Source organism: Protopterus annectens, chromosome 12.part0, assembly GCF_019279795.1.
Source record: "Protopterus annectens isolate FY-2018-M chromosome 12.part0, PAN1.0, whole genome shotgun sequence".
Lineage (NCBI taxonomy): Eukaryota > Metazoa > Chordata > Ceratodontiformes > Protopteridae > Protopterus > Protopterus annectens.
The window spans coordinates 1,536,712,648-1,536,740,132 of NC_056746.1; the positions used below are offsets into that span (position 1 = coordinate 1,536,712,648).

General features: G+C 39.9%; 1 protein-coding gene across 3 annotated transcripts in view; it reads right to left on the reverse strand.

The window, feature by feature from the left end:
• Window positions 1–27,485, reverse strand: part of LOC122817284 (medium-chain acyl-CoA ligase ACSF2, mitochondrial-like) — a 1,357,975-nt gene that overhangs the window by 660,144 nt on the left and 670,346 nt on the right. The window lies entirely within an intron of this gene.

Below are 27,485 nucleotides of genomic sequence, written 5' to 3' on the forward strand. Positions count from 1 at the left end.
CTGGCATGCCTTGTTTGGCAGGCACAGGAATAAAAAACAATAGCAGTGACTACAGGGGACATGTGCATCACATGTATTAATTGACAGCAGCAGACATTCCAAGACATACCAGGCATACAGTCATACCAAAAGTGCACATTTTATTTATTTATTTTTATTTTATTGTATGTTATTATTATTTCAGGTATTTCCTTTATTTTATGTATTAATAGCACATTGATGGCAATGATTTCAACAGTATATGACATCTGTAAAAACACTTATTTACACAATAATATGAGCTATCTCACCCATTTACCTGCAGTTCCTGTGGAGAAAATGATATCTGTAATTAATAAGTGACTGCAACCGTAATATTTCTGGCAAGCATGGGGATAGAATCCAAGAGCAGTGTGTGCAGGGGACATGTGCATCACATGTAGTAATTGACTGCAGCAACCTTTTCAACTCACAGCAGGCATACAGCCATGCCAAGAGTACACATTTTATTTCTTTTATGTTAATAGAGTTTATTATTGGTGCGCATATTTCCTTTATTTTATGCATTAATAGCACATTTGTGGTAATGATTTTAACAGTCTGTGAAATCTAAATAAACAATTATTTATACATAATATAGGCTACCTCACCCATGTACCAGTATTCCCTACGGAGAGAATATCTGTCATCATAACATATCTGAATCAGTAATATTTATTAGTACATAGCACTGGATTTGAACCTTGGTCTGTTTGTGTAAAAATGTACTTTGTACACAGCATTTAACAAACTGAGCTACTGAGTCAATGCTGAAATCTGACTGATTGATATTTATGTAGAGCTCACTCCGGTAACAAAATATGACCTGGTAATGCTACTACTATGTTATACTGCACTGCAGTGACAGTTTAACACACATGAATGTGCTGCAATCATGACAGAGATACTAGGTAATATAAATTCATAAATAAAATGCAGGTGTGCACAATATATTGTTACTGGGTTGAAATATCAGCTCTGATTCCACAAGTATTGCACAACAGGTTATTATAGATACCTTCATGCAGTTACTGGAATAATTTTGAGTTTTTCTTGCATAACAGTTGGCATTATGCAGCTGTAATTCCACTATTATTGCACTACAAATATTTTGTACATAAATGGTTCATGCTCTACTGTTTTACTGTCTTATTTGACTTTAGATAGCATAATACAGCTGTACTTACCACACTCATGGTGAAACCTGGCCAGGCACCCTGCATGCACCTCAATGTTGTGAGCTCTCATCTCTGCAGCTGTTAGTTGAGAAGCACACCATTATGCATACCAGTTTAGCAGACATTCAAAATTAAATATTGGTGAAACACAGGTAAACATACATACACATATTTGGAACATTGCCTGTCCAGAATTATTGGACCCAAGCATCCAAGAGAGCCCCCTTCTTTCTTTACAAGTCATAATGGTGGTGACAACACTGCTCACCTGTGTAGGGGATGCCAGTTGCACTGGTGAGGTCCCTTGACAGCTAGTCTCAGGCCTCTGCTTTGTACTCTGAGCCCCGATAACCTCCCTGCATGAGCCAGTCTTCATAGTTTTTCACTAGGAGTCTGACCATGACTCTAGACTCCTCAGTGCCCCACTGCTGCACCCAAAAACACGAACCCTCTCCAACACTTGCCATTGTATCCTTCAAAGACAGAACTCCAATGGATTATGGTGTATGCCTGCCTTTTGGACTTAATATAGCCCTTTTCCTGCCCTTATGCACTATTGGGCAGTATTTAAAATGTGGCACATCACTTAGCACTCAAACCATCTCAGCTCAACTGAGCATTGCTTAAACTGACACTGCTTAGCAATGCTTAGCAGAGTACAAACCAGCTAAGCACAGCCAAGTGGTGCTAAACACTGCCAAGAGGTGCTTAAACAGAGATTGTTTAAGCAGTGCTTATCATGGCTTAGCAAGGCTTAGCAGAGTTTAGCTGAGTGCAGCAGATCATGATTCAAAAATAATTGACATAATTTATCTTGCAAAAATAATTGCTTAATTTCCCTTCTATGTATTCAACCCCCACACCTACTGCACAGGAGGCCATAACTCTATTGACTTGGCTACATGGACATGTAGAATACTGTTATACTTTTACATATACCTCTCAGCTATGTTTAAGCAATGCTGAGCATTGTACTGCACAGTGCAAACCGCTAATCTATGCTTAGACTTGACCTTTGAATTCATAATTAAATGCATCTGATTTCTATTTGTAGCTGTCTGGCACATGCCAATTGCTGCAAACATAAAAAATAAATAAATAAATAATAGATATGCATACATTGATATACTGCACTTTGACAATGCAGGGGGTATGTTACTCATCTGCAAACACAGTTAGTAACACACTCCCTACACTGACTCAATAACCATGTTCCACGGCTCTCCCTTAGCAATGTGCCATCATTAATATGGATGGTGCCCTACCATGGGGGAACCGCATACATGGCCACGGTACATTCCATGTAGGGTGTACACTATCCCTGACAGAGTTTATTAAATCTGGGGGAATGTCATCCAAATCAAAACTTCACAGATTTCAGGTGGATAATATCTCTGTAGATATAGCAATATTGTGTAAATAATTGGTTCTGTCATTTAAAATCTCCTAATTGTCCAGTTTTTGTTTAACAAGCCCAAATTTGCATCTTTATATCAACATTCTCTATAGAATATGGACAGTAAGTTTATCCCTTCTGGCATTTGCTCATTTCGCCCTTCATTATACAAATCATAATTTATTTTACAGTTTTAGGCATTCTTTATGCCAACCGTTTTTCCAGTCATTTCCTGAAACCAGAATAATCTTTTGAATGGCACAAAACCATATACAGCATATTTTTATTACAATCTTCATCTAAGCATTGTGTCTCTTGCATGTATTTATGATTAATACATATTCTTTCTCAGATAAATTGCCATGTGTAATCCCACAAATCCCATATGCCAGTTCGTATTTTAATTTTTGCTGTTGACTTAATTAAAGCATTTTGTATACCCTTAAGTAAAATTTCCCAATTAGGTTCAATTAAATACTATGGATTTTAGTAACATAGTATTATTCCTTAATTTTGTGCAATATTTAAAAAGGTCTTCCCAATTTAACTGAGGAATGCATGACCAAAACCTTGCTGCAGTAAAAATAGCATCTCAAACGCAACCATTACTCAACTATCCATTAATATGAAACCATATTTCTACTGAAAGGTAAAAACTGCTTCCATTTGAATACACAAGCCCAAATCAACTCCAAACATGAAAAAGTAAAGCAGCCAAACACACAAAAGATAGACTATACTAAATAATAAAGAATGTATACATTTGACACATAACTATCTGAAAAATTTACCACAATCTGCATCATGTCATGGTCAAACACATGTATGTTACATACTTGTTTAAGAAAGGAACTTGATATATGTCATAACCAATGATGGCAAAAATAAAATATCTTACTTGATATACAGCTAGGAAAAGCACAGACACTGTTTTGTTTATTAATTTATTTTTTTTGTTTACAGGAAGGCAAACCTCCATGCTCCATACAACACAAAACATACTCCAAGGTCGTCACCCATGGAAAACAGTGAATGAACATTTGTAAAGTGGATCGCACCCTTTTCTTCTTAGTCAGGATACCCTAAAGAAAACCATACGCTGCATACTATAGTCATCTGGTCATTGTGATCTTAGGTCTCCCTCAAAAGAGTAGCAATTTGATGCATATAGCAACCTAATAAGTGAAGTTTGATGAAACTGATCCTGTAGAACTTTGATGCAACAGCATAGGATGATTCCTTTTTAAAGATCACATTCCAGTTATTAAATATTTTATATATGTTCATCTAATGTATTTTTTTCACCCTGTTACATTTACATTTTTCCTGCTACTCCAACTTTCTGGTAAAGAAATATACTGGTAATATAAGAACCACCCCATCCCATTTTTCTCATTATTTGCCTTATATCAAAACAAAGATAAACAGAATGATGAAAAAGCAGGCTTTACCAGTTTTAAATACTCTCTGTCCTTTTTAATCTTATATTGGAATACTTTGCTTAATTAGGATTGTTATGCCAGGTAATGTAAAATTCAGTTTAAATATTCCAGAATTTCATACATATTAGTCTATTAACTACAACTCCAGCAGCAGTTTTCACTAAGCATACATTCTTCTTAAAAGACATGTTAAGATGTTCTTGTGTTTCACTGTTTCAGTCCTGACTTGTGGGATTTCCTGCTGTGGAAGCTCTAGGCTGGCCCTACTACAAGAGAAAAAAATCTCCCTCCTCCTACTGGTGGTGGACAACCCACTCTGACAACAGTACACTTGGGTATAAAGGAAAAAAACAACACCATTACATCAGTCTTTTCTTGCCGTCAGAGCTGGAAGCAGTGTTTCAGTGTGTCGGTTCATCTGCACCATTCAGAAGTCTTATAAAGCTAAGCACCCCATTGGGAAACACTTTTTCTTGCTTTACCTCATGTCAGATAAGGTTAGCAACTGTCTCCACTGTGGTCAGCAAATCCCACACCGATACTTTCATACTTAGTGTGTGTCACCTGTCTAGGCTTGGATAACAATGTCCCTAGTTGTCAGTTTTGTGCTAATTTCAATTGTAGGGCCATCAGGCTTAGGACCGAAATCTTAGCAAGGCATCTTAGTCTGCAATCTTCCTCACATTGTTCAATGACGTTTGCCAGTTGTCCTGAGGTTGAGCTCCCTAAGTGTAAGAAAGACAAAGAAAAAAGATCCAAGCTTAGGGCCATGGATGGCAATCTGTGACCAAGGTGGTGATACAAGCTTCTGTCGAGACCATTACAGAGTCTGATATGCTGTCGGGCCCCCAACTTTTACATAGGTCTTGCTTTTCAATTTGTCAGTTGGATCTGGAGTCACTCAGTAGACCTCGGCTTACAAAGAGTGATCTTGTACAAGTGACATTCCTTCAAGGCATCAGCCTATTTCGGTTCTGCCTTACAAAGAGACTGGTGTCAGGATGGTGGATGTATCTAAGCCCAAGGCTAAAGCTATTTCTAAGAAGAATTCTACCTCAGGTCCTATGCCTAAGCCTACCAGCTCCCACTCAGCAGGTTATTAGCAAGACCTGGTCAGGTTAGCTGAGGACCTCATCTCCTTAGTAAGAGCTCGGCAACCCCTTTGGAGTCTTCCCTAAGGAAACGCAAGAGAGATCCTACCCCTGAAGTTTTCTCTGAACCTCCCGATTCAGGTGAGGATTTTGACCAGGAGGAACCCTTCCTTACTTCCTTTGAATATTCAGATTCTGATGAGAATCTACCTTCAGCTTCATCTCCTGAAGACATCACTTTTGGGGAAACACTTCATGCCATGAGGGTAATTTCCAATGGGGGGGCACAGGAATACCCGCAATCTAAAAAGCGGGTTAATGACTTTCTTGACCTACAGAACACAAACCTTTGGCTATTCCTCCTGTACTAGAAGTGGTAGAGGATGTTTTATGGCCTCTTCCCTGACCCCAGACTCTCTACCCCTAGTCCGTCAAAAACCAGACAGATTTTACAAGGTGCTGGATTCTCATAAATACCTCTTCAAAAACCCTTTGGCTAAACCTGCAGGTCCCAGGGGAGCAAAGGTCAGCTGTACAAAGAATCCTTTACCTACCGAAAAAGAAAGCAGGGCCCTTGATAGTTTTGGTAAAAAGAAGTCTACACCTCCACTACCCTCGACATGAGACCCTTTAACTGCCAGTTTCATATGATAAAATACCAAAGAAAATGTTCAACTGGAAAAATTCTATTTCAGGAGCAAAATACTCACAGGCTGGAGGCCAAATGCTTTCTACTTCCTTTGGAGCCACCTGTTCCTTTATTCGTTTTCTCCCCTGCCTCTTCTTCTTAGGGTCCTCCTAAAAATCAGGGAAAAAGGCCCATTGTCATCCTAATAGCCACAGAATGTCCCAGGCAGCACTGGTATCTTCTGCTACTGAGTTTAACTAACAAAAAAACATGGCAATTACCTCAGAGTGTGGACTTTCTATCTCAGGACAAGGTGAGGTTTGTGCATCCCAACCTACAGACTCTCAAACTCTCAACCTGGATAATTCCACAAAATACTATTCTGAGCACACCCTAAGAAGACATGTTCAAAACATTCTCAAAGAGGCTAGAAAATCTAGTAATAGAAAACCAGACTAGCCAAGTGGAAAAGATTCTCCATTTGGTGTTGGCATCAAGGCCTCAATCCTAAATCAGCCAATATCTCTGCCATTTTAGATGATCTGGCTACCCTGGTGGATAGAGGCCTATCCTTTTCTTCCATCAAGATTCACACTTCTGCTGTTTCAACTCCCATCTCTACCCTTCCTCCTGTCTTTTCCCAACCACTGATGAAGCAATTCCTTAGTGGACTGGTCCACATCAGACCTCCCAGGAGGGAACCCACATCTGTGAGGGACCTCAATTTTGTTCTAGAAAAACTGATACTACCCCACTTTGAACTGACAGCTTCTGCTGATTTAAAATTCTTAACCTGAAAGACTGCCCTTTTACTGGATATCACCTCAGCTAGAAGGGTCTCTGAGCTCCAAACTCTTATGGCAGTGGAACGTTTTCTCATATTCTACCCAGATAGAGTATCACTCAGAACTAATCCATCCTTTATGGCCAAGGTAGTCACAGACACATCCTTGAATCAAACCATACACTTGTCCACCTTCTTCCCCAAGCCTCAGAACAGGGGGGAAAGAATCCTTCACTCCTTGGATGTGCACAGACAGCTTCACTACTATCTCGACAGAGCTAATCTTTCAGGAAATCAGACCAACTCTTTGTGTCCTTTGCCATTGGCTCTGAAAGGAAATTAGTCTCCAAACAAACTATCTCCAAGTGGAACTCCCAGTGTATTTCCTTTTGTTACAGCTGTCATGGTAAAAAGCTTCCTGAAACTGTACGGACTCAGTCTACTAGGGCAACTGCTACCTGGTCATTTGTGCATACCTTAACCAAACACTACCACTTATCAGCCTTCTCCAAGTCTAAAGCAGGATTTACCACTGCCATCGTGCAGGGCATCTTCTCTTCCCCATAATATATCTTCCACCCTCATCTCAGCTTTGGGAATATTTCCACAATTTGGGACTGCAACAGTGAAACACCAAAAACATAGTACAGTTGTGTACACTTACCATAAATGCAGATGTCTGAGTGTATTCACTGTTGCAGTCTTCTTTCCCTCTCTCCTTCCCCCTTCTTACCTACAGTAGTAGCCTGCTTCTGTTTTCTACACTAACCTGAGGACCCTTTGGGTGTTTACCCTACAGACCCTTTCTTCTACCTTTGCCCCTTGCTTATGCTTCATCGTGGGGGCTCCTACCTTCTAAGGGGCAAGAAAAAACTGATATAATGGCATCATCTGGCTCCCTGTATACCCAAGTATACTGACATCAGGATGGGGCATCTGCCAGCCTTAGGAGGAGGGAGCTTTTTATTCTGATAGTTGGGTCAGTCGAGGGCTTCCACAGCAGGAAATGCTGTAAGTCAGGACTGCAACAGTGAATACACTTGAACGCCTACATTTATGGTAAGTGTACACAACTGTACTTTCTCCCTAAAGTTGAATCAATCCTCTTAACTTTCCTAAAACCTACCCGTCATTCATCCATTTCTACCTTATATTGCTTAAACACAACAACAACTTAGTACCTGAATAATTACTCCCCCTTATTTAGTTCATTTTGCCAAAGTTATTACATTTAGATTTAATTGACCACACAAAAAACCTCTAGTGCCACTGTAACAGTGATCTTTAAAGAATATGAAAGTAACCTGTAGCTTGTGCATCACCCTACTAGTACAGAGGCAAGGCATCTCTCTGTGGCACTAGGGACCTGGGTTCAAGAACTGGCTAGGTTTGTTCAGGAGAAACGTCTAGAAGTCTACTCCCATATTTCTTCCATGAAAACTCTGGATGGTTCAAAGTGCTACTCACAGGGTCCATATGAGTTAGTTAGGGCTTGATGGCACTACACATGCACCTATGCCATATGCACAAGAAGAAATAATGGGAAAACTATACCTGAGCCTTTCAAAAAAAAACTGAAGCTTCTCACTATTTCTTAAAATGCTTAAATGCAGCATTCATAATGAAAATCTCAGAGGGCACAGACCTGCTTTATCCCCTTCCTTAAGGTGCAACTGTTTCCTCTTGTCTGGTTTTTATAGGATATATTGAAAAACTGTAATACTGCAGTGGTGGTGCTGCGGTAGCATTGTCGCCTCACAGTTAGACGTTGCACGTTCGATTCTCAGAGCGTCTTCTGTGTGTCGATGTGTGAATGGGCATTCCTTCATTGAAGGTTGTGCATTAGGCCCGGCAAGCCAGCACGTAAAAATCTACTGCCAATCATTAGAGGACCGGAGTTCCACTGTGGTGACCCCTAACCGGGAAAAGCCGAAAGAAAGACAGACAGATTGAAGGAAAACTGTAAATATCTCAGATCGAGATCCCACCCCCAACACACTTGCTCACCCATCCCATACATATAAGATGACGCAGACATATATACATATGCCCAAAAGAATCCAAGGCTTTTTAGACAGCCACATGAGCTAAATATTTAACATATAGGATCTCAGTCACACACAAAGTCTTGCAGTCACTGGATACCGATGTAGAAATGTATTTTTTGTAACATGTATTGAGATAAATTTGCTGGTATAATGGCAACTGCAATACAATAATACTTTTACAAATTTTGATATTTGAAAAATTAAAAAAAATAAAATAAAAAACAAGACTGAGACATGTCTCTGGGCTCCATCAGGTTTACTTTCATGTTTGTAAGTGTGTACTAGACTAATGACCACAGGGACATTTTAAAGTCTAGACATCCATCCCAAATGCATCTGACAAGTTTTTGGAACCCTAAAATTATTCTAAGGGGTATATGTAGGTGTAGGCTTAGATGATCAAACATTAACGGGCTGCCTCTGTCTGTTAGGGACAAAGGTGCCAGACTAGAGGCGGGCGAATTTCTGATTCTCCACCTACTGGTCCAAGTCACTTGAATTGTGTTAGGGAGGAGCTCTGCTTCACATGGATGGGAAGTCTGTTCCAGAGAAGGGGTAGTCCTGAGGCACAAACCCACTCTCCAATGTTTTCTATTTATGTCGCAAGCAAGGTTTAAGTCCATTGATAAGGTAATTCTGATGCCATTTGGTTTGTGGATATGCAAAAGTCCATCACTGTGGGATCCAAATATGCCTTGTACGCCATGCATAAACTGCCCCAGCCTCAACAGCCTGCAGGAGAGTGAGTTTAGGGATAGGTCTCTGAGGCAATCTGTGTAGGACATGTTGTTTACACATTGTATCTTTTTTTGTGATGAAACTCTGTAGATGTTCCATTTGGTTCATGTGCCTGATTGGGTACATACTGAAGGAACATCGCACTTAATGATTGATCTGATGAGGGCTAAATATAGTGGAACAATGACTTCCTTGGACCTAGATGCAATACCCTTTGTTATAAGTTGCACAACACAGAATTACACATGATGGTCAAAAGCTAGGTTACTGTCTATAGGAATATCCAAATCTTTGGGTCTATATTAGAACACCTAACATTCAAAATGTCAAGTGTTTTAATATCGAACCCTATGAATCGAAAATTTAAAACATCGAACATTTAGAACAGCAAATTTTTTCCTAGGGAAAATATTTTCTGTTCCAAAACACATACACACAACACAAGCACACCAAACAAACAGCAATCCACATGCATACACCTAAACTCTTACACCTAACCCTACACTAAACTATACATACACCAGTAACTATCCACTTACCTTAACCCAAATCCTAACCCTAAGGTCTGTCAGTAGTGCACAGTCACCTCACCCGCGCCCTAACCCTAACTCACCTACCCCGCCCTAACCCTCACATCCACACAATTGCACACTTACCTGACCCGTGCCCTAACCCTAACTCACCTAACCCGCCCTAACCTCACGTCCACACAATCGCACACTTACCTGAACCTGACCCGTAACTTTCCACCACAGCGCTGAAAATACCGAAGCAACAGAAACGGACAAACAAATTCTTTCCCTATGGGACGATATTAGAACACTCTAAATTTTGAATGTTCGGTGTTCTAATATAGACCCAGATCTTTGACTACTGGCCTACTAATGATGTTAAGGGTGGATTTTCCCTCAGGAATGAATGAGAATGTGTTCATACAATGTGTTTTAAAACTAAAATCTATGCAAGTTTAATAAAATATAATCATTTAATTATTATGTTTTTAATAATTGATATGGATAATATATTTTTAAAAATGTCATGATTATTTTAAAAATTTGTTCACAGTAATGTTTTATGATTACATGATATACTCTGTTGGTTATTTAAATTGTGATTTGTGAATAGAAGTTGTTCTGAAGTCTCATTATGTATTACAAGACAAAAGTGCTTAACTATGTTATTTTTACAATAAAATGAGTTGGTGTATGGTTCTAGACAATGTCTTTTTGGATATTAGTTTAGTTGCTTTTCATGTTCAGAGTGTGTTGCTGCACTACTTTTTTTTTTTTTTGAGTTGTTGTATTTCAAAGGTGACAGCTTTATGGATCAACCTTACCAGAAAGACATTAAACTGGAGTTGGGGGGGGGGGGCTGCAGCATTGTTCCATGTTAGTGAGGACCAGATCCAGTATGTTCTTACCCCTAGTGGGCTAGTGGGTGCATGGGCTATCTGGTTCAGGATTTTTTGTTGACAAAGTCCAAGAATCTTTGGTCAGGCAAGTCTGTGGTCATGTATGATTCACATTTTATACTAGTGTAATTAAAGTCATCCATGAGTATGGTGTTGGGTTGAATGGTGTGTGACCGCAGTAGGTTTAAGTATGTGTTATGGGTTTCAAGGGTCATAGAAGGGAACCTATACCTTGCAAGGATATGGTATTGGACTTTGCCTATGGTAATGTGGATGAGGGGAAGCTCAAGCCCATCATCCTGTTTGAACAGCCTTGAGCTATGTTTGTTTTAGCCCTGCACTGCCAGGGTACTCTTCACAGATTTAAACCACATCTCAGTAACTTCAAAAATGTCTGCATTCTCTAAGGTGATGTGATCTTGGAGAGAGTGGAATTTCTTATTTAGACTCCTGGCATTGAACAGTATCGTTTTTAGATTTTTAGTGTTGGTTTTGTTATGTCAGAAGGTCTGTCAGTTTAACATTACCTAAAAAAAGGCACAATGGAGAAGGACAATGTTGTAGTCAATATTCAAAAGTCTAGAGGAGACAGGTGCAGACCATTCCTGGCAAAGTAAGACCATATCCTCCCATGATGATAAACATTGTACCCCCCAACCTAGAAATGACACTAAAACTAAACCGATTATTAAATTTAGTCATCTTGCGCTCAAATTGTGGCATCATCTTTAGAGAAGGGAGAATGCTACTCAGTGCTAGGCTCATACTGGCCTAGGCACATAATCTGTGAGCCCCATCATGTCTCTCCTCATATACTCTGGGGAAATACATCTCCAGTCATTTACACCAACATGGACTATTACTGACTCATACAGGTTTTTATGATTTAATGACTTGAGTACATGAGTGACTTGGCAGAACCTGGCCCCTAATAGGCAACTAACAGTGACTTTCTTCTTACTCAGCCTGGTGAGTGGAACATCAGTGTGTCTCACAACTGAGAGCCCATGAGCAAAATATTGGGTTGTATGGAGGCTTGCCTTATGGGCTTAGAAGTTGAGGCACCATGAGATGTGGCTGTATGTATTTTGGTGGAGTGCTTTTGGTGCTGTTAAGGATGTTTCTTGTAAGTGCAATGCCTGGAAGATCTTTGGGGTTTAGGAAGATTACATTTAAGAACCTAAGCATATATGAGTCTATAAGTATGATCCATATTGCAAGTGGTGGGTACAGTGTGTGTTTATTACTGACAACTTGAGTGGTTATAGGAGTGCCTGTATGTGAGAACTTTGCCTCCACTGACATTGTGTACTTACATCTCTCACATACCTTATCGGTTTTCTTATGAATTAGTTGGTTGTCATTAAAAATGAGGCAATTGCTACAAAGCCTTAGGATGCTCATATCCACCAAGATGGCTGTTGAAATAGCAGGAGAGTTCGTATCTATGGTTACATGCTCCTTTTGCTTGCTCAGAAGGTTACCGAAAGAGTGTATGTGTGCAGGAAACCACCGCACATGATTCACATACATGCATTGATTGCTAGTAACAGGCTAATAAAGTAAGCAAAAAACATTTATGAAGTGTTAAGTTAGCTCCTAGACCAGTTTCCTGGAAAAGTCCTGCATTGTGAACATTGTAATATCGAAAGCCGACATTAATGATTGTCCCAAGGACAGCAACAATGACCTAGACAGGCTAATAATTGCCAGCTCATGACCTCAGCAAGCATTAAGTCAACAACCGGTCACAAAGGTAGCTGCAGCACAGCATGGGATTGCACAATTAACAAAAGAGTGGTCACTTAATGCAAAGAATAATTAACAAGAAGTCAAACTCTGCAACTAGTCAATCGGCTACATTAAAGTAAAGAATACAATAACTGTTTCTGTACCTCCAAATAAATGTGCAAAGCAATATACCAGTCAGCACTATAAACCCAATAAAGGTAAAGCATATTACCTGGATGCAGAAGGGAAGGGGCAACAAGTAGTGGGGAAAGGAGACTAAAGCAGTAACACAACACAGACTGCAGTTTTAAGATATATTCTATGATACTTTATGCAACAAGCCAGAAATAAAGGCACGGCAGAGTTCTACAAATGTGTTGGACAGGGACAGTGCAGCCTGATATACAGGAAGCTGCAAATAGCCAAAGCTGAACCAGCACATAAGAAAAATATTTATTTGAGGGAACTCCTTATGAAATAAAAAAAAAAATAAAAAATCCCCATTGGTTATACGCAAAATACTGGATGCCATTTGGCGGTGTATTAGATTTGAGAAACCAGTTTTATAAATTAATGGTGGTAAACACATACACACTTTTGCATGCACATGCATACTCATAGATGCACCACAAGAAAAAAAAAATAGGTAAGGTATGAAATCTATTTTTGAGTTTTATGGAGCCATTGTACAAAGTGGCCACTTGAGTTGCTCTGACATATATTCCAAGTAGCTACTGCATATTGCGGCAACTGTAAAAGCACTGTGGTAGTTGGCTGTAGACACTAGATTAAGGATTCCAAGCAAGAACACTGATATTGTGCTCTGCACTCAATGTTTATAAAGTTTGGTTTAGATGTGTCTGACAGGGAGCTCTTGTTGAGCACTTACAGTACACCTGTGAAGAAAAAAAGAGAACAAAACTACTGCATTCATAGAAAGAGAGTGTGCACATTGACTACAGCCAAGTGCACCTCAAGGCATTTCTGCAGTTACATTCTACAGTGCCTCTAGGCATATAATATTGCTTGTTCATATTTGCATTAATAATTCCAAAACCATGCTACATACAAGATACCAGAATATTTTATCTTGAAGCATACATGATGGTAAAAACATTCTATTGATATTTGATCTATGTCAATGAGTATTTATTAGAAATGTAAGGTGATAACTTCATTTTTGTAAACGCTCAAGCCACACCCACTAGGAGATAAAGGTTCACACTCAAAAGAGCTGTACTGGAGGGAATGAGTTAAGTAAGGGTATTCTGAGGCACTGCAGTTTAGATTCCCTAGCTGAACAGTATGCATTGGGACCACCATGTGGATGCTGAAGGGACACTGGTGTTGGAGGGAGGGAGCCAAAGCAGCAGTACAGTACAACACTGGCATACCATGGCCTTTCACATATAACATCTGGAATATCATGACGTGAGAATACTGCTTTCAGTGAAGTGATATCACCCTTACCCACATATCAGTTAACTTTCTGACTTCTGAAAATTTTAACAGTAGCCAGCACAGATCAGAAGTACATTTTGTTAATAATAAAATAAGTTTGCCTCACTCTTGCTTTGTTTTCTGTTTGGAACTGAATAAGATGACATAGATTCTGCCGGATAATTATGTGATAAGAATTATACATAGCACCATACTGAATTTCTTATACTGTACAGTTATTTATGCTTAAAATGCCACATCATGTGGTCTTTCTTTATAGTTAACTATGCCAAAATAAGACTGGTATATTCTCTCCAGCATCTGATTAGACACTGTCACTTTATCTACTTTGAACAGTAAGTCCTGTATAAAAGCAATCTCTTTGTTGAATAAAAAATGTTAAGCACACAGCGGTGTTTTGCTGTAACTAAAATAACTGAAGAATGCAATTCAGAGACACCTTTTGCTGGAATGTGGAAGACCTCATTCTCGTCTCATCTGAATGTCTCTGATTTACATTTTTCTACCATTTATGATGATAGGCCTTTGCTGGGGTAGTGTACTCTGGCAGCCCATGTATTATATTGGCACAGGCTCTCACACACACACACACACACACACACACACACACACACACACACACACACACACACACACACACACACACACCTACCCCTACATCTCCACTTAACATCGCTGAATTTACCTGCACTGTAGCTTATTTGATCAAACTCAGTGAAGGACTGTCATCTTGTGGCTGTGCTAAATTATTTGGTCAACTGTGGTAATTTATGCAGCTGAGTGATTCTCTCAATTGCTTGGCAGCACAAATTGGTAGCCCCAGGCATTTCTGGGGGAGACCACATGGATAATCAGCATCAGATGTTCCCCTAGATTGTCCCACTGTCATATACCATGGCTGGTGTTACTGCCCTAAGAACTGATGCTTCCATTCATAGAAAATCAGTATGGTAGGGCGGCCTCTAAAGCAGAAGGTGTTACTATGAGAGATTAGCTGCTTGTGGTAAGGCTTACTGCTCATGGTACGTTTTCTGAATCCCAGGCATAGTGCATTGTATATGGGCAATAGGAGTGCAATTATATAACAGAGGATATAAACAAGATAATTTTTTTGGGATCTGACAAAGGTATATACAGGAGAACTTTGGTTGCTTTTGTTGGTCATACAATATTGATCAAAGTTAAGAAATGTGCAGATATGATTGGTACAGAGTACAAATGTTTAGCTGTCACAAATGTAACACTGAAATTTTGATTAATTTATAGTTAAAAGAATTAAATGAAGAAAGGGATATGTATTAAAATAAAATATGATTGGAATAAGTAAAAATGAGAAATGAACTATGCGTTGCAAAAGTAATTTATGTGAAAAAACAATCCATGTGACAATGTATAATAACAAAAATGGAGACTGGATAATGAAATTTGCAGTTTAAACGCAAGATTTATACAGAAGGTGTAGCTATGAATACAGAGGAAGCATTACACTGATTTTACTAAATTCTGTAGAATCTGTGCTAGAAAAAACATATTTTGCAAAGATATGGGAAAGAAAAAAACATGTTCAATAGAATTTATAGGGTGTTAAAAACAAAACAGGCAATGTGTGACATAAGGAAAAATCTGAGAATATTTAAAGCATTTAGGCAAGAGAAGATGTCACACTGTTAGAAAGAAGTGATACAGAATAATAAATGGATTACTGAATTGAAATCAGACATAGGTGCAGAGTGAAATATTTTCATGTGTATATGTTTTACAGCTTTGGGGCTACTTGACACAGAACAGATAGCTGCAGGCACATTGTTTGCATATTCCAACCATTAAGACAAACACTGACATGTGATAATAAAAACAACAAACAGAAGATTTAATTTTATATCAGTAGCAATTAAAGGAGTAAATTCTCCTAATATTTTGGATGGTTTAACATCTGAGAATCTTGGAATGGTAAAGTAACTTCAAAGTGTAAAAACTAGAGTGTGTGTATATAGACCAGCGAAATCTTAAATGTTGTCCAGCGCAGCAGCAATCAAATTCTGCATAACCACACTGATTTATTTGCATACTTGGGAAGTTTGCCAAGGGAATGTCATATCCATATAAACCCTGATAGTATGCTGGTGATGCATACTCTCAGGAAAATACTTGTAAGCACTTAGAAGTACAATAAAGCAAAAACTAAACAATGGAGAAAGATCAGGCATTATTAAAAAACAAAAGCAATAGAATGGGTGAATAGCATTGCCTCTGTTTTAAAGCATGAGAAGACATACAGTTGTATTGATCTACAAGATCTCTTAACATCACCAAGTGATATCAGTAGATGAATTAGTATCAAGCATGCCATGTGTTATTTTTTCAGTAGTAAATGCTGACCAGGGTTTTTGGCAGATAAAGCTGGGTAAAACAAGTTACAAGATGTATACATTTAATATGCTTTAAGAAGGTACAGTTTCCTTAGACTTCTATTTTTATCTATTCAGTATAAGAGATGTTACACAAAGCTGTTCCAAATGTAACTGAAGACTTGCAGATGTAAACATAATTAATGATCTAATAATATATGTGTGTGTGTGTGTGTGTGTGTGTGTGTGCGCGCGCGCGAATGTGTGTGTGTGTGTGTGTGTGTGTGTGTGTCTGTGAGCATGCACACGTGTGTGTGTGTGTGTGTGTGTGTGTGTGTGTGTCTATATGTGTGTATAGGGATCAGAAACAAGAAGGCTTGACAAGCAATTGTTACAGCTGATAACGAATTAAAACAGCATAATTTCAAATTAAATAAGAGAAAATGGAAATCATTGAGATGTCTGACTTACAAGGATAATGGGAGTTAGCGCCAGCTATGCCAGGAGGTGTAGAGCAGTTGATGTGTAACATATGCCAGCATAGCTAGCTTTATATTTGTAAAGAATTATATGTCATTTGTATACAAACTGATTTGTACAGGTGCTTGTATTGAAAATATATTGGTAAAGTTGCTTGTGTTAAAAAATGTACCAACAGTAGGTCCTGCTGGACAGAAAAGAAATACACCTGTGTATGAATATATTGCAACAGAGGATACTGGAAGAGAGGAGGTTAATCTCAGTCCAGCTAACATTGAAAAATAACCTGAAATTAAATTACTCGGTATAAGCCATAAAGGTTGTATCACACAGGTCTGAATACAGCCAGAGGCGCAACATCTGTGAAAACAAGGACTAGGAATCCTGCTGTATTGTCCTTAGTAGTGAACTAATTGTTACCTTGGATGGGTGGAAGTTTTGAAATGGTTTTATAGCTTTCAGATGCTGTAACACATCTTAGCAAACCCCTATGTGCATGTATTGTGGCACATATATGCAAGATCCAGGCTCAGCTTCTAGTAAAGGGGGTAGTGTGAGAACCACAGAATCAGACCAGATGTGATGTCATTCTGTAATCCAACACTGAAATTATGCTTTAATACTAGATCATACAAAAGTTTGAGGACAAAAAAAATATATACTGTACTGAACTGAAATTAGTGCCAAGACACACTCCACACGAACTCCTGTATAACCAAAGTGAAAATTTACTGGTGCTTCCCAGTACCTCAGCCAATATGTCTTCAGTGGGAATAATGTTCAACACCAATACAACCACTTTAAATAACACTGCTAAATTACTGAATTGTGTGCTAATAACATTGTTAACCAATTCAATTTGTTCGATTAGAACAATTTAAAGTACACCAACTTGATCTAAAGTACATACAAAGTTAAAAAAGGAACACAAATAAACAATTAAAGTCCTACAAACTACGTATATAAAACCATGAATTTATATTAAATGCATTTAATACATATTAACATTAAGTTCCTGATTCAAGCCCTTGGGATGAAGTGTGTTAAAATTAATAATAAATTTAGCTTCCAAATTACTAAGTTTATTCAAAAAACCCTCCCCTTGTGTGCAAAAAGGTTTTGCCAAGATGCAGAAAAATAAACTGGCTCCTGAACCTTCATGGGCCATGTGGAAATGGTGAGCTATGGGACTTTCTAATCTATGATTTCTGAAGTCCCCTAAATGTTCCATTATTCTATTTTTGACCATTCTCCTGGTCTGTCCTACATACCATCTGGTTGGTGTACACCCACAACCAAGAATGTAGACCATCCCACGTGACCTACAAGTAAAATGATCTCTTGATGTGTATCTAACATTGTTTATCTTGCTTCCATTAAGGTTTTTTAGCCTACTGCAGACCTTGCATCTACCACATGCAGAGCTTTTCCTCCAGCCACCTCTCATCAAAGGTCTCTTTAAATTCAACAATTCCTTTAAATTAAGGAATCTACTGTGAGAGAAAACCACTCTGTATTGGAACAAATGTCCAATGCTCTCATCCTCACAGATGATAGGCCAAAACCTGTCCACTAGTTTTTTTAAGCATCATCATTAAGGGAGAAAATTTGGAAACCAAAAATAACCTATTCCCCTCATCATCCTTTTTAGGTTTTCCTATAAATGTTCTTCTACCACCTGCATCCCTTACACCACTTGTGTCCAAAACCTTATTCTCAGCTTTATCCAAACAAGTTATGTGTACCCCTTATTAAATAGTTTTTGTCTGACCTTCAGAAATTCCCCTGGAATTGATGATTTGTTATAAGTGTTGTTAAAAATACGCTTATATTCCCCATATGGAAGTGATGTTAAAAGGTGTGGTGGATACATGCTTTCAGCTGACAAGACGTTATTAGCAGCTGTTTTCTTGGTAAAAGGCCTACAATGAATACTTTGATATAACACAAAAATACAACATCCAAGAATTGGATGCTAACATCACAAGTTTCAAAAGTGAATTCAAGGCCCCATGGATTCTTATTCATCTGTTCCATGAAAATCCTGAACTCCAATGGATCCCCCTCACAAATAAAAATAAGTAATCAATAAATATTTTATATGTGATGACATGGTGGATAAAAAAACTAGTGTTATACATATGCCTGTTTTCAAAAAAATTCATAAACAGAATAGCATATGCTAGGGCATATAATGCCCCCATCGCTGTCCCTTCCTTTTGCAAAAAATATTGCCCACCAAAACTAAAACAATTATGTGTGAGGGAGAATTCCAAAAGTTGTACCAAATAACTTGCCCGTGGGCCTTCACCAAGCATAGATGTTACCGCCTCCAAACCCCAGATGTTCCTAATGCTTGTGTACAAAGCCTTACATCCACACAAGCCCAGTAGAAATTTGTTCCCCAACATTTTCCACCAACAAGGTCGCACAATTCTTTGGTATTCTGAATATGCAAAGTTACCTTAGATAGGTACCCCTTCAGTTGGTAATCCAAAAAAATACCCAGGTTTTGTAAGTATGACCCTTTCCCCAAGAATAGATCTACCCAGAGGGCTCACCATAGACTTATGTATTTTTGGAATGATGAAAAATGTTGCATCTCTTGGGTTTTTCACATACAATTTTTTGATATCAGCTGCTGAAAAAAAGCCCAATCTCTTGCCCATTTCTAAAAGCTCCAGCAATATCCTGTTGTACTCCAAAGCTGGATTACCCATCAATTTCTCATATACCATAACATCTGAGAGCAAGTTCTCAGCTATAGTTACATACTTGACTTTTGAAAAAAATCACCCAATTACCTCCTTTGTCTGATTGTGTAAAAATATATTTATCATTACTATCCGTCATGCTTTGTAGCGCTTTTGATTCACTTATATTCAAGTTGTAATTCTTAAAATTCTTTCTGATTTTATCATATTCTAATCATAACTATTTATACAATGTGTTTTCTAAAGTACAAATAGCTGCAGACATTTTTGGGGACATAAAAGAACTGACAGTAGATAACATAGGCAGTTGAAATTTACCATATCCTGTAAAGAACCCTGCATCCACTGTTTCACACCTCACATCCAAACCATCAATTTCTACTCCCAAATCAAACAATTCATTTTCATAAATAGATAAATTTAAAAGTGAGTCTCATCCTCTTGCATTGTTATATTTTTATCACAAGTCAGTATATTCTCATTTTTGTTTTGAAAAAATACTTTAAGGTGCAACTTTCTACAAAACCTACTGACCTCAAAGAACAAATTTTCTAAACTTGGAAGTTTTGTAGGTACAAATTTCATTTATTTTTCTAACACTACTTCCATATCAGAATTCAGAACAAAGTCAGACAAATTAACTATTTTAAAGTCATTAAACACACCTTTTCCATCATACCGCCTTTGATGCTGTTGATTTGAATTATCAGTCTCATATTCCAAAACTCTTTGCTGAAAACACGGAGTTCCAAAGTCACTAACACTATTATTTTTTTCCTTTTCTGTCGGCGTTGTTGCTAAAACCCTTCGCTTGCCACTTCCGTACACTGCCCCTCATTTGGTACAGATTGGAATGCTGTTCCTGCCCATTGACTCCTTCCATGTTCAAGTTCTCAAAAGATACACTCCTCCTACTCATTGACATTTCAGCAGATGACACTGATGATTCTTGTACCTCACGAGACCTGCTATCTGCTTGTGCCCTGGATTGTCTCCTCCTCCTAGGTTTTCTTTGCCAGGAAAACAATAAATTATTTTTATAATCCTTTATGTCCCGATCTAGTTTTCTTTTTTTACATGAAATCACTCCCTCCTCCACCTTGACCACCCAGGTCTTGATCTACTTTGGTCTAATAGAAAAAATATCTTCCATTACTGAATTAACCAACGTCTCCTGCAACTGCAGGATCTCACCTTGAATATTTTCCTGTTGTCGCTTATTGTGCTTGATCAAGCCCCTAAGCCAACCCAAAGTGCAAGTCAAGGAGAGGGTTTTCCATTCCTCCATCAAATCACTCTCATTGTTGGAGAACTCATATGCAGGCAGCTGGTCGATTCTGAGCCCTCTCGGTGTAATATCCTAGCTGATGTACTTCTCCAAAAGCTTGGTATCATAGCAAAGCATTACCTCCTTTGTAAGTAGTTTCTCAAGCTGGAAGAAGTTACCATTATGCTCCTCAGTCTCCCCCTCGGACCACGGATTTCCTGAGGCTAGCTTGGCATCAATCATCTTCCAAAACTCAGTCAGCAACAAAACATTCTCCACTTGTGCCCCAGCCATATTAACGAACTACAGTCAGTCCAGCAAGAGTCCAAAACCAAAGAAACTTGTAACACACAATAAACAAAAAAATATATGCTGTACTGGAGTGAAAGTAGTGCCAAGACACACTCCACATGAACTCCTGTATAACCAAAGTGAAAAGTCTCAGGACAGTCTGTTTGTGAGACCCGACAAAAAAGACCACTGACCCACATCACCTTGCCTTGCCCTATTAAGTAAGTTGGAAATAGTAATCCTTTAGATCAGTCAAGAAAATATAGAGAGGTTAGTTAAGTATTGTTTTTCTGTATCTTTGTGAATCTTTCCATCTGGGTTGTTTTTAATATTTCCTGTGATTACAACTCTGATGCTTATTGTAAATAGATATTCAGTATTTTCATGTTCTTTTATTATTTATTATTAAATATATTTAAATGTTTCATTGTGGGTGGTCTATTTAAAAAATATTAAACCTTTGAGAGTACTTATATTTATTTAGTGATGATGCTATAGCATCATGCTCCTGAAAGTCTTGCTGAACAGTCAACATTACCATTGGTATTAGTATTAATTTCACGCAGTATAATTGGATATCTTGTTGAGAGCCTTAAATTAGCTGGCTGGTGACAGTGGAACTGCCTTATAGCCTGGGCACAGGTGGTAGAGGGGGTGATCTGTGCCAGCCTTTCCCAGGTGTGTGTGTGTGTGTGTGTGTGTGTGTGTGTGTGTGTGTGTGTGTGTGTGTGTGTGTGTGTGTGTGTGTGTGTGAAAATCAAATCTCAAAGAGTGTGTGTGTGTCAGCTGCTTAGAACAGGAACATAGAGGTCCTTAGTGGTCAGTGTGGATGCTTATTTGGGGCCTGGAGAGAGACAGAAAGAGAGAGAGAGAGAGAGAGAGAGAGAGAGAGTCCAGCCCCAGTACTGGAGTGTGTTCCCTGTGTGCTTTTGAGGGAAATGGTGAAGAGAGCTGCATCTGAAAATACTAAGTTTATATATTTCTCTCAAAATGAACATTCTGCCACTGGTGTCCAGGGTGAGGACTGAGGCTCCTTGATCACTGGCCCAGAGAAGGGATGTCACATATTGGTGAGCAGTGGTATGGATATTAATTAAACTTCTGTAGCCTGTGGGCAGTTGTCACTGAAGGTGTGTGTACTCTCAGCAGCTACGAGGTAAACATACAGTGTTTCATTTTTACAACAGTTTTATTTGTTTTTTTAGTTTCGTTTACTCGGGGAAAGCAGGCAAAAATCTCAGCAGAGGATTATGGCAAGCCGATAAAGAACCAGTTGACCAGTTGGCCAAGGTATGTAAAGGACTGGTTCATGCCAACCTGACTGAAGAGGAATGATTTCAGCCTTAGTCACAGCTGCAGCATGGACCAGCAACCAGGAGAATAACAAGTCTAGTGATGGGGTTTGCAACCCCCAGAAACAGAGCAGTTAACCCTTTCCTCAGCGGACTTAAAAATCCATCTGGAGTTAGGCCTGAACTGGAGGCCAAATGTTTGAAATTAGAATCAGCAGAGAGACTGCTGATGGCAAAACATATGGAATTAGAATCAGCAGAGAGATTGGAGCATTTGGAGGCTGACGAAAATGAGAAATAGTGCCAACATGAGATGGAGATGCTGGCTCTACATCAGGGTCATGGAGGCAATGGAAAGGGAATAACCAAACCACAGTAGCAATAAAGTTCAGTAAGTTTCTTCCACAGTTTACAGAGGGTGATCATTTTGATAGTTTTATTCATATATTTGAAAGAGTCTGTAAACAGTATAATGTTGACCAAGGGCTCTGCATATGGTTCCTGACCCCTTTACTCCATGATAAAGCTGTAACCACTGTTTCTAAATTGTCTGATACTGATTGTTTAAGCTATGATAAAGTTAAACAATGTTTATTAGAATGTTTAAGTTAACACCTGAAGCTTACAGAAAAAAGTTTTGCGAGCATAAACACAAGACACACATAGACAGCTTTTGACAGGCTGGCAGACCTTTTGATGAGGGAACAAGCCCTTAGCACTTTGTCAGAGGACATGAGAATTTCATTGGCAGACCAGGAGTGTAACTCTACAGATGAGCTGGGAATAAAAAGGGATCTCTACTTAGCAATCAGGGCATCACTACACAAGAAAGGGATACCACGTGCTGCACATGGATATAAGGGAACTCATGGTGGGCAGCCTCAACCACCCCAACAGAGGCTGCCAGTAACAGGGGAAGTCACTAGTTCAAGTACACAGCCAGGATCAATGTTTAAATGTTTTCAATGTAACCAGTGGGCCATGTAGCATACAGATGTCCATGGAAGCTAGGTAGGGAACAAAAGGAGGGGGAGCCAGTAACTGTGAATAACAGAATGCCAGTGGTAAGTTGTCTGGAGACAAAAGGGGTACCAAACTATCATTGAAGTTTGTATCCTATCTTAGTGGATGGAAGACAGACCACTGCTAAGAGGGTCACAGCTTCTGACATAACCATTGTGAAGCCTGCAGTGGTTACAAAGGAGCAGTACTTGTTTGGGTAGTCCACTCCAATCAAAGCTTTAGAAGGAACACCCTTCCAAATACCTTTGGCCAGGTTCACCTTGCCTGGGAGAGTGGAAAAGGAAGCAAGCAAGTAGGTGTGTTTGAGGATATCCCTGCAGATGTTTTGATTGGGAATGATTTTGATAATGCAGTACCTTGTGTGCATGCAGTTACATGCAGTCAGGCTTCGAGACAGGCATGTAAGTCTGGTAGCCTGGGGGGACCCAGACAGACCCCGCACCTGAAGCCGGGACTGGTGATGTGGCTATTTCAGGGAGGGAGCTACCCAGTAGCAGTGAGCATAAAGGTGAGCCACAGCTGCTGGTTGGTACTGATGTTTCCCTGGACAGGGTGACTACATGTACAGAGGTGAGTGATAGTACCCAGGCTGACAATGAGGCACCACTGTCAGAAAATACCAGACTTCCTGTGGAAGGGGAGCTGGGAAGGGTCACAAAGATAGAGTTGAGATAGCTTCAGCTCCCTGACCTTACATTAAGAGGCTTGAGGGACGTAGCTAGGGATGTACCTGATTCTCAAAGAAAAGGGGAGTCTGTGTACAGGAACAAAGGGTTACAGTATAGAAAGTGGACCCCTGAGGGAGGGGCTAGAGGGTGAGGTAATACAGCTGTTGGCAGTGCCTAGAGCCTACCCTCTGGCACTTCTAGCCATAGCCCATGACATTCCTTTTGCAGGTCATATGGGCATAAAGTGTTTCAAGAGATGCATTATGCAGAACTTCTACTGACCTGGGATTGCAAGGGATGTGACAGAGTACTGCAGGACCTGTGCTCAGTTCAAAATCTAGGCAAGGCAGAAGACAAGGTTAAAGCTGTTTTGATGCCTTTGCCTGTGACTGAGTGTCCATTTCAGAGGGTAGCTATGTATAATATGGGGCCTCTGAGCACCCCAAGTTCCACAGGAAGAATTATATCCTAGTAGTAGTAGAATATGCTACTAGATACACTGAGGCAGTGGATATGTCCTCCATATAGGCAGAGAAGGTGGCAAATGCTTTGCTAGAGATTTTCAGAAGAGTAGGTTTCCCAAAAGAAATACTGATAGAGGTGCCAATTTCATGTCAGACCTGCTGGCTTGATTGTGGGAGTGCTGTGGGGTGAAGCACCTAAAGACCACCGTCTACCACCCCCCAGTCTTGTGGAGAGGTTAAACTCTACACTAAAGCCATGATGCTGGCATTTGCAGACCAGTTTAAGAGACAGTGGGAGAAATATTTTCCCCATCTACTGTTTGCATACAGAGAAGTACCCCAGGACTCCACAGGTTTTTCTCTCTTCGAGTTGGTGTATGGGCATAAGGTTATGGGGCCTTTAGATTTGATTCATGATGAGTGGGAGGGTGAATGTGAATCCCATGAGGAGTTTGTTGTGGCATATTTTCTAAACCTCAGGACAAGGCTTAGGGAGCTCATGGGCTTGGCCCAGAAGAACCTGGCAGGAGCCCAACAGCAGAAAAAAGTCTGGTATGACAGGAATGCTTGAACCCGAGAGTATGCTGTGGGAAGGCAGGTTATGGTGCTCATTTCTGTCAGACATAATAAGCTGTAGGCAGCTTGTGAGGGACCCTTTGAAGTGGTAAGAAAGGTCAGTGATATTAACTACATGGTAAACCTGGTAGGTAGGAGGTAGGGGCACAAATTGTACCAGGTTAACATGATGAAGCTTTATCATGATAGGGAGGCCTGTTGCTGAGTATTTTAAATGGATGGCAGGAGGAGTTTGAGGGGGATCTGGTGACTGATCTCCACAGTGAGGTTCAGACTTAGATCTCAGTGGAAGGGGTAGCAATGTCCCAGCAGGTATCATCTACCCAACTTTGAGAAATCTGAGCAGTGTTACAGGAGTTTGGGGGGATGTTCACTGGGAAACCTGGATGCACCCACCTGGTGCAGTACCATGTGGATACAGGACCTCAAAGGCCTATCAAGCAGGTACCTTACAGGGTGTCTGAGTGAGTCAGACAGACTCTGAGGGAGGAGATGCAGGAACTGTTGGAAATGGGGTAATCCAGGAGTCCAGCAGTCCCTGGTCCTCCCCAGTGGTGCTGGTACCAAAGAAAGATGGCAGCGCCAGGTTCCGTGTGGACTATAGAAAACTAAGTAGTCACACGGAGTCAGATGCTTACCCCATGCCTAAGTCACATGAAGCCTTAGAGCAGCTGGGTGGGGCTAAGTGGCTGACTACTACTGATCTGACCAAGGGCCACTGGCAGGTGCCCTTGACTCCCATCACTATAGAGAGGTCAACCTTTGTGACTCCTTTCAGATTATGCAAATTCATGACGATGTCCTTTGGGATGCAAAATGCCCCAGAAACCTTCCAGAGACTGGTAGATTGTATCCTAGCAGGAAGAAGAGATTATGCCATTGATTACCTGATGATATTGCTATCTACAGCCATTCCTGGCAACAGTACCTTCAGCATATCAGGGAGGTCCTGGGCAGACTGCAAAGATCAGGGTTGACCATTAAGCCCAGTAAGTGTCAGGTAGGTATGGCAGAGTTCTCCTATCTGGGATGTAGAGTGGGGAGTGATAAGATCAGGCCAGAACTTGTCAAAGTGGAAGCTATTCAGGAGTGGCCTGCCCCTGTTGCAGAAAAGCAGGTGAGGATATTCTTGGGGACAGTGAGGTACTATAGAAAGTTCCTTCCCATTTATAGTACAATAGTGCTCCCCTCACAGACCTCACAAGGAAAAACAGGCCTGATAAGGTAGTGTGGGCCCCAGTCTGTGAGCAGGCATTCCAAAAGCTTAAAGGGGCTTTGGGAGGACCCCCTGTGTTAGCCAGTCCAGAGTACAGCAAATAATTTGTTGTGCAGGTGGATGCTTTGAACCATGGGGTGGGTGCTGTATTCAGCCAGGTTTCCTCAAGGAGGAGAAGAACACCCAGTTGTATATCTCAGCCTTAGACTCCAACTTAGGGAAGAATATTATGCAGCTGTAGAAAAAGAATGTTTAGCCATCGTATGGGCACTGCAGAAACTTTAACCCTATCCGTGTGGAAGGAAATTCACTGTGGTTACAGACCACAATCGCTTAACATGGCTATATGGAGCCAGCCATCAAAATGCCAAGTTATTAAGGTGGAGCCTAGGGTTGCAGGTATATGACATGACAGTACAGCACCATAGTGGGGTCAACAATGCCAGTGCAGATGGACTTTCAAGACAGGTTATGGGTTAATATATATTTCCAGACAGGCTAATTTTTCTCAAGCAACATTTCTTCATTGAAAAACTAGCTTGAGTCTTCAAAGGGGGGGTAGAGATGTGATGATGTGAGGTAGTGCCAGCTATGCCAGGAGGAGTAGGGCAGTGGATGTGTAATATATGCCTGCATAGCTAGCTGGAGTTTTATAAAGTATTATATATCATTTGTATATCGAGCTGGCTTGTACAGGTGCTTGTGTTGAAAATGTGTCTGTAAAGTTGCTTGTGTTAGAAAATGTACCAACAGTGGGTCCTGCTGGACAGAAAAGAAAATATACCTGTATGTCAGACTATACTGTAATTGTTGAAATTAATATATTGCAACAGAGGTTACTGGAAGAGAGGTGGTTAATCACAGTCCAGCTAACTTTGAAAAATAACCTGAAATAAAATTACTTGGTATAAGCCATAAAGATTGCATCTCACAGGTCTGAATGCAGCCAGAGATGCAACATCTGTGAAAACAAGGATCAGGCACCCTGCTGTGTTGTCTTTAGTGGTGAACTAACTAATTGCTACCCTGGAATTGTGCAAGTGTTGAAATGTATGTGTATTGTGACACATATGTGCAAGATCCTGGCTCAGATTCTAGTAAATGGGGTAGTGTGGGAACCACAGAGTCAGGTGACTAGATGTGATGTTGTTCTGTAATCCAGCTCTGAAATGATGCTTTAATACTAGATGAGACAGAAGCCTCAGGGCAATCTGTTTTGA